Source organism: Neofelis nebulosa, chromosome 10 (genome assembly GCF_028018385.1).
Source record: "Neofelis nebulosa isolate mNeoNeb1 chromosome 10, mNeoNeb1.pri, whole genome shotgun sequence".
NCBI classification, from domain to species: domain Eukaryota; kingdom Metazoa; phylum Chordata; class Mammalia; order Carnivora; family Felidae; genus Neofelis; species Neofelis nebulosa.
The window spans coordinates 73,744,534-73,753,983 of record NC_080791.1 but is presented as its reverse complement, the minus strand read 5'-3'; positions in this window follow the sequence as shown (position 1 = coordinate 73,753,983).

Genomic DNA, 9,450 nt, shown 5'->3' with positions numbered 1-9,450 from the left:
CCTGCTTGGGATTCTCTCTCTCTCTGTCTCTCTCTCTGTCTCTCTCTCTGTCCCTCCCCAGCTTGCAGTCTCTCTGTCTCTCTCAAAGTAAATAAACTTAAATTATTTTTTAAAAATCTGTGAGTTAAAGAGAACCAGAAATTGCTGTATTGGTCAAATTCAGCTTTTGGAATTCACACTCTGTCAAAGAATATTTCACCTGCATTTATTACTCTAATTTCAGGATTAAGCTATACTATGCCTGGATTGCTTTCATATGCAAAGATTATATATATATATATACATATATATATATGTATATATATATATATATACGTGTATATATACATATATGTATACATACATATACACATATATATATGTATATATACATATATATATCTGGTCAGTATGTTGGAAAGCCCTATGAAAACTGGTCATTGCCTGCCATTTACCAGAAGAATCTGGAAGTTTTTGTCAACACTGGCAAGGAAAAACAGCTGTCAGTGCTTGCTACCTTTGAGACTTAGCTGCTTGTTAGCTGAAAGTATATAGAAATCTTTGTGAGAATCATGTGTGTCAGGGATCAAAAAATGTTTTATACCTGCTGATGTATTTTTCTAAGTGGTTTGGGTTTGTGCCTTACAGCATTTTTGCCATCAACCTTTGGGCTGTGGAGCTGGAGTGGAAAAGGAGGAGGAGATGATGTAACAGAAGCCAGATCAGACAGGAAAGGGAAACAAGAGTTGCTAGGAACCCATGAGGTAAGATCAGTGTGCTGCCTCACCCCAGGGATACAGGGGGGTATACATACCCCCTGTACGATAAGAAGAAAGATACTCCAAAGGAAACACTCACCCCCAGCAGGTTTAAGAAAATGCTGCAAGCCGTCAAGCTATTGTTGCATGTTCTCCCAGCCCCACCTTCATGCTGCAAGATGTGTCCAGACTGGTAGCTTGAAGCAGTCTTTGCGTGTTATGCAAGAGATCCAGAAGCATCTGCACCACTGTGGTAAACAGAGAAAAGTGGCTGAGAATTGAGAATTGGCAGGCCTGCCCAAAGGTCGCTCTGCACTGGATGTACAGGGACCCCGCCCCGTTGTATGGAGGTGTGACAAGAGGCTGCACGTTGGCAGCTCAAAGCTGAGGGTCCAGGTGGTAGTTGTACCAAGTCTCTGGGGGCAGTGGCTGGAGCAAGAGCCCAGCAGCAGGGTGACAGGGCCAGAACACTGCAAGATATCCAGCCACAGATCCCTCAACAAGGATGTGGAAGGACAGAGACTCCTGTCCAAAGGCGTTGAGCTCCCTTTTCCCACGGAGGAGCAAAAGCCATATGGCTCAGACCAGAGGTCCCTCTCCAATTCTGTGCCCCTGTAGCACTCAGGAAGCAGAGAGGGAGGGGTGCACAGAGAGCCCCTGGAAGGGCTGAGAAGCTATTGCAGAGTGAGCTTACTCACAGAGAATGAGAGGCGATTTTAACCAGAAAAGCTGGAGTATAATTTCCCCCCACCTTCGTTTCATTTGGAGACTTTGAAACAAGATAAAAAACATATTCAGGGAACAATAAAGAAAAACCTTATTTCCTTGCACATCTGAATTGTAATGCATAAATTGTAATCCAGTTACAAAAGTATACAGTGGCCAGTGGCATTGTCCTAAAAGGCTGTGTGAAACCAACTGCTTTAAATCACATTTCCTGCGTTGTAAAACTCTCTTGGTTGAAAGAATAATCATTTAAACATTTTTGTGTCATCTGCTCCAGAGCGTATGATGGTTCTCTGATCTGCAGATTCTTTACGGGAAAGGATTATAGTTCACCATTTTTCATCCTGTAATTGATACACTAACTGCCTATCGAGACCCAAGATTTCAGAGGCAAAATACAGCTACTGGCTTTGTCTGTATGTCTTACTCAAAAAAAAAAAAAAAAAAAAAAAAAAATTAAATAAAAACTAAAAACGGGTGAAAACTCCAGTGTGGCAGACACACTAAAAGTGTAAAAGCAATTCTCAAGTGACCTTTCAGAAGCATTATCAATGCTGCTTTATGTAAAATCATTAAATGCCAAACTGGCCAAAAATTAAGACTGCATTTGCTGGGATGCTTACTGTGACGTATCACATCTTAAGTGCCTGCTTTTCTGTAGTGTGTGCTTCAGTTTGAGCAATTTCTATCACTTTTGACCTCGGCAAAAATGAATTTAAGCCCCTTTAAGTAACTAGGGGAGGCAGAGCCTTTTCTAACTGTAGCATGGCTTATCAATGAGACTCAAATAGCTGGACCCCCATCCAGGCATTATAGACTCGGCATACCTTTTGTAATTTCTTCATAACAACAGAAATTTTTAAAAATGTTTATTAATTTATTTTGAGAGAGAGAGAGAGAGAGCAGGGGAGGGGCAGAGAGAGAGGGAGAGAGAGAAAATCCCAAGCAGGGATCCCAAGCACTGAGAGTGCAGAGCCCAGTGCAGGGCTTGAACTTACAAACCATGAGATCATGACCTAAGCTGAAGCCAAGAGTCGGACACTTAACCGACTGAGCCACCCAGGTGCCCCTAATATTTTTTTTATTGTTATATTGTCAAGAATTGTTTAACATCTTCAGGGTTTTTTTTTTTTAATGTTTATTTTATTTTTGAGAGAGAGAGAGAGACAGAGTGTGAGCAGGAGAGGAGCGGAGAGAGAGGGAAACGTGGAATCCGAAGCAGGCTCCAGTCTCTGAGCTGTCAGCACAGAGCCCGATGCGGGGTTTGAAGCCACGAACTGTGAGATCATGACCCAAGCCGAAGTTGGACGCTTAACTGACTGAGCCACCCAGGCGCTCCAACATCTTCAGGTTTTTTTCAATGAGGTTTACTTTTGCTTTAACCAGTAAAACAATAAAATTATTGATTATTGATCATTATTAAAATTATTGATTATGTGCCTAAAAATTACAATAAGCCTTTTTTTTTATTATGCTCAGTGCTGGAAGGAGTTAGATTTCACACTGCAGTCTATTTTTCCTGCCAGAAGGTCTTGTTATTCCCAAAATATCTGCCTAGAATGCCTACCCTTGTAGTCTGTGGGCTAAGGCACGTCCTTTATGAAATGTGCTCACCTGGGCGGTGAAGACATGAGAGAGAATGTCACAGGAGGGTAAGGTAGGAGAGAGCCGCAGATAGAAAAATGCTTTTCCTGAGCCCTTACAGTGTGCTGGCACTGGGCCAAGCTCTTATGAGCAAATTGTTGCCTTAAAAATTGTTTTAATGTTTATTTATTTATTTTGAGGGAGAGAAAGCAAGCAGGGAAGAGGAAGAAAGAGAGGGAGAGAGAATCCCAAGCAGAGAATCTCTGCCCTGACAGAGCCCGATGTGGAGCTTGAACCCACAAACTGTGAGGTCATGACCTGAGCTGAAACCAAGAGTCAGATGCTTAACCAACTGAGCCATCCAGGTATGCCCCTCCCCCCCCAATTTTGTTTATTGAGGTGTAATGTACATAGAGGCAAATGCACATAAATGTACAGCTTGATTTTCATAAAATTTTTATAAAGTGAACATACCTGTGTATTTAGCCCCCAAATTGAGAAACAGATCATGACAGCACCTCAGAAGCCTCCTAATGTCCTCTCCTAATCACTTCTGACCCTCCCAAGGATAACCACTATCCTGACTTCTAGCAACATAAATTTAATCTGCTTTTAAAAAGTTTTTTTTTTTTGAAATAATCTTAGACTCACAAGTTGCAAAAGTAGTACAGAGTATACTGTATAGCTTTTACCCAACTCCTCCCCAACCCCCATGATATATTATAGAACCTTAGTACAGTATGAAAACCAGGAAATTGACATAGGTACAGTAATAGTAACTTAGCTAGAGGTATTATTCAGCTCTTGCCAGTTTTTACATGTGATTTTTTTTTTTTTGGAGTATAGTTCTATGAAATTTTATCACATACATAGATCCATGTAATCACCACCACAATCAGGATACAGAAATGTTCCATCACCACAAAGAGTTTAACCTGGTTTTGAACTTTATCTAAATGGTACCATACAATGTACTTTTATTTCTGGCTGCTTTCATTGAATACTATGTTTGCAAGATTTATTATTGTTGCTGTGTGTAGTTGTAATTTGTTTCTTCTCATAGTGTGTTCCATTGTGTGCATACCCTACAACTATTTATCTGTTCTGCCCTTGGTGCACATTCTGGTAGTTTCAATGTTTGTCTCTTTTGAGTGGTGCTATTATGAACATTCTGATGTATCTTTAGGTGAATATATGTAAGCATTTCTGCAGGATATATTCTGAGGAGGGGATTCCTGGGTCTTACATTATGCATATGCTTATCTTCGAAATACACAGCAAATCAATTTTCTAAAGCAGTTCTACCCATTTACTTTCCCATTAGCAGTTTAGGGTCCTGGTTTCCACATCCTCACCAAATCTCAGTATTTTCTGTCTTCTTCCTTTTAGCCATGCAGTGGTATGCATGTGGTATTGGGTGGTGAGTTTAATTTATATTTCCCTGATGACTAATGAAGTTAAGCACCATTTCATACATTTATTTGCCACTTGGATGTTATTTTTTGAGAAGTGCCTATTCGGGTCTTTTGCCTTTTTAAAAATTGCATTGTCTTTTTCTCCCCCCTCTTACTGGTTTGTAAGAATTTGGATATGAGTGTTTGTGGGGTATATATCTTGCATTCTCTTCACCCACTCCATGTGAAGTTTTTTTTTTTAATAAAAACTTTATTTCTTTTAAAGCAGATTTAGGTTCTCAGAAAACTTAAGTGGAAAGTACAGAGAGTTGCTATATGCTTTCTTGCCCCCACTCACACCCAGCCTCCCCCACTATCAACATCCTGCAGCAGAGTGCTACATTTGTTGCAATCGAGGAACTTACATTGACACATCGTTATCACCCAAAGTCCATAGTCTACGTTAGGGTTCACTCTTTTTTTTTAAGTTTATTTATTTATTTTGAGAGAGAGGGAGCCAGCTTCAGTGAGGGAGGGGCAGAGAAAGAAGGAGAGAGAGAGAGAGAGAGAGAGAGAGAGAGAGAGAGAGAGAGAGGAGAATCCTGAGCAGGCTCCAAACTGTCAGTGCAGAGCGTGAAACGGGGCTTGAACCTATGAACTGCGAGACCATGACCTGAGCCGAAACCAAGAGATACACACTTAACTGACTGAGCCACCCAGGCGCCCCAGGATTCACTCTTGATGTACTTTCTGTGGGTTTAGAAAAATGTATGACATGTATCCACCAGTATCATATTATAGAGAATAGTTTCACTGCCCTAAAAATCCTTTCACTCTGCCTATTCATTCCTCCCTTGCCCCAACCCCTGGCAACCACTAATCTTTTTACTCTCTCCCGAGATTTGCCTTTGCCAAAATGTCATACAGTATGTGGCCTTAGATGCTTGGCTTCCTTTCCTTAGTAATATGTATTCAAGGTTCCCCCATGTGTTGTCATGGCTTGTTAGCACATATCTTATTCTAGTGCCGAGTAATATTCCACTGTCTGGATGTCCCACAGTTTATGTATCCATTTACTTACTGGCGGGAAACTTGGTTGCTTCCAAGTTTTGGCAAATGAATAAAGCTTCTATAAACATCCATGTGCAGTGGGGGTTTTTTGTTTGTTTTTGGTTTGGTTTGGTTTTGGTTTTGGTTTTGGTTTTGGTGTGGACATATGTTTTTGACTCATTTGGATAAATACCAAGAAATGTGACTGCTGGATTGTATGGTTAAGAATATGTTTAGTTTTGTAAGAAACTGCCAAACTGTCTTCCAAAGTGGCTTTGTATCATCTTGCATTCCTATCAGCAATGAATGAGGGTTCCTGTTGTGCCACATCCTTGCCAGCATTTGGCATTGTCAGTGTTTTGGGTTTTGAGCGTTCTAATGGCACATGATGTTGAGCATCTTTTCATATGCTTACTTGCGGTCTTTGGTGAAGTGTCTATGTAGATCTTTCGCCTATTTTTACGTTTGAATTGTTCATTTTCATATTGCTGAGTTTTAAGAGTTCTTTGTATATTTTGGTAACAGTCCTTTATCAGACATGTCTTTTTGCAAATATTCCCTCCCAGTCTGTGGCTTGCCTTCTCATTGTTTTGATGTGTTACTTTTCTAGTCTCTTAATTGTACTTCTGATGAACATTCTTTTTTAAAATTTTTAAATATTTATTTATTTCTGAGAGAGAGAGAGAAAGCGCTGAGAGAGAGAGCAGAGCAGGAGGGGCAGAGAATCTGAATTGGGCTTGCGCCGACAGCAGTGGGCCCAACATGGGGCGTGAACCCACGAACCATGACATGAGATCATGACCCAAACCCAGGTTGGATGCTTAACCGACTGAGCCACGCAGGCACCCCGATGAACAGACATTCTTAATCCTAATATGGATTTTGATATCTTAAAATTCTCTTTTTGATTAGTGCTTATTCTGTTCTATTCAAAAAACTTTTGCCTATTTTAAGGTCACAAAAATGTTCTATATTTTGTTCTAAAAGCTTTGGTGTTTTATCTTTCATGTTTAGATTTGTCATCCAAATGGAACTGATTTTTGTGTATAGAGTGAGATGGAGGTCAAAATTATTTTTTCTCTATGGATATGCAACTGACCCAGCACTATTTATTGGAAATATCATTATTTCCCTGTTGCACTGAAGTGGCATCTTAGTCATAAACCAGGTGTCCATGTACATGTGTGTCTGTTCATATAGATCTATTTTATTCTTCACCGTAACTCTTTGTAAGAGGTGGGAGCTCTGGCCTCAGGACTTGCTCAACTCAAGACCAGAATTGCTCAACAGAGACCCAGCCTGAGACTGGCTCAAAGTTGGGAAACTTCTGTCATTGGAGTTAATCCTGTGAGCTTTGTCATCTGGCAGATTTGCATTTGATTCTTTATTGTGTGGCTTTGAATGCATTGGCTGACATCTCTGAGCCTGTTTCCAAACCTACGAGACGAAGATAATGACACTGTTGTGACGTAGAACTTGAGAGACTTAGATAATTAAATGTATATTCTCACCGTTGTTGTTACCTTCATCTTAAGAATGATGAAGGGGAGGGCAGGGTGATTCCGCTGCAACCTTTAAGTGCCTTCGTTCCTGCCCCCTTTCTGCTATTCTCATCTCCCCAGGGAGACTCCTAAGCTGATGTCCGTGCGAGGACAGGGGAATGGAGAGGGTTTTGAAGGTCTGCCTCCTAGGGGGAATCGGTTGCTTCCCATCCTCAAGGCTTCTACTTTTGTCCGACCCTATGCTCCCTCTGGGGACCATCTCCAGCCTCCTCCCTGGGGAGCTTGTTAAGTGCACGCAGTCTAAAGCAGGCAGAGGCTGCGGGAACAAGAGTAAGGTGTGGCAGTCAGGGAACCCTCATTCTTGAGCTTGACTCAGTAGTTCATCTCTGTGGACAGCCTCAGAAGAGCCGCTCCCCTTCCCTGAGCCTTAGAGTCTTATGGATTGTATCCCCAAGTCTCTTTGGCACTCCTGTTCGGTAACTTCTAAATGAAATGTGACACTGGTGACCCCTGGTTTGTGGTAAGTTTGAGGGTAGGTCCCCAGAGATGCTGCAGAGAAGGCTTACCCCACTCTCAAGGGCTTAGCCTTTCCCAGACAAGAGACAGGTAGTGTGGTTGCTGTTTGTTTCTTATTTTCCCAAGGAAAGACTTTAACATACAGAAATAGCTTTATGCACAAAGATGTTTACCACAGTATTGCTTATGCCAGGGAAAACACTAAGTTTGGAAATAATCTTTCCGCTTTATGCTCCATCTGGAGGCAGCCAGACTGGTCCTCGGGATCCTAGATTCAGCACAGAGAACTCTAGTATCAACTTGGTTTCAGGAAGCAGCTACAATACTTGATGTAGAATCATTTAGCTAAACATTAAATGTTTTGATCACACCTTATGTCCTGGGCTAAGGAATGGTTTTATGAAGATGACTCAGACATTATTTCTCCTCCAAGGAGCTCACAGTTTAGGCGAGGAAGAAGAAACCTAAGGAGTGAAGTGGATGCCAATGGAAATGCTGCATTAAAGGCACGCGAAGAGTGCCGTGAGAGCCCAGAGAAGGGAGAGTCATTTTTGATGATCAGATGGGAGCTGCTTGCAATTTTCTGGGAGACAGAGGAGGAGGCATGGAAGCCTGGGGTTGCTGAGGTTGGAGAGAAGCAGAGTCCTGCTGCTCTTCAGGAGGTAGAATCAACGCCCTGTGAGCTGAGCGGATGCGGGAGGTGTGATGAGTCTCAGGTTCCTGCCTAGCAACTGTGTGGGTGGTGGTACCTCTCCTGAGACAGGAAACCCGGGAAGGGGAGAAGTTGGTGGGAAGTTAAGGGCTGTGGACTGGGGTGTGTTGGGTTTTAGCTGCTTAGGATGCGCTGTCGGGAAGTAGATGGGTGGATAAATCAAGGGCTCAGAAAAAGAGTGAGGCTGGAGATGTTGCTTTGGGACTCATCAGCCTAGAGTTGCTGTTTAAAGACTTGGGAGGAGAAGACATGTGTCAGGAGCGGGTGCTCAGAGAGGGGACTAAGGAGCCTACCTATAAGGAAGGGACATGAAGGCATGGAAAAGTGAAAGAAAAAAAAGCCAATGAATGAGGGAGACAAGGGAAGGTCAGAGGAGACCAGGAGACCTCCAGAGGAGGAGCGAGAGGCTCAGGAAAGAGGCACCTGCCAATCTGTCTTGTAATGCTGAGAGGTCCAGACAGTTGAGGACTGAGATGTGACGTGTGCTAAATGTAGCATGGAAGTGGTCGGAACAGGGTAGTTCTCTGGGGTGGGGAGAGTGCACTCGACCCTGCGAGGAGCTGAGGAGTAAGTGGGCAAGTGGAGGACAGTGAAGGGAGACCACGCTTTTGAAGAGCATGGCTAGAAAGAGAAGGAAAGAAATGGGCAGTGAGTAGGCGTGGGGGGAGGTTCAGGGAGGGTTTGAAGCTGTGGTGGAGGCCACATCACTCTTTCCAACAACCCCCAGCTACTGAACAAAGTCATAGTCTGCCTTGGGACCTTTCTTCTCCGGGCCACGCTTCTCATGGAAGAAAGGGCCAAGGTCAGATGCTTTTCTCTCTCCCTTTCTGAGCAGTGTGTCTGTGGGCATATACACGCCCTATGTTCGGGAAGCTGGAGTTAAGAAGCCACTGTGTGTGAGCGCTGGCTTCCCACCTGGTCTGGAGGCAGCCCTGGGGCAGCCCCAAGTTTCCCGAGAGGGTAGGCCTGCATCTTTTTCTCCAAGATGAGGATGAGAAGTGGGAGGCAGGCTGTGGACCATCAGGATCTGTCAGCAGCCTCTGCAAGTCTGCCCACCATCTGGGTCCCATCACACAAGTGGGGCTTTTCCTACATTAATCTCTGATGAGCTTGGCCCGGCTTTCATTTCAAAAGGCTCTACTTCTTTTCTGTCTTCCACCAGCCCCTTCTTTACACCCCCTCCCCAAAACAGGACTAAAAATCATGCCTTCTCCCTTCCTTGGTTTCCC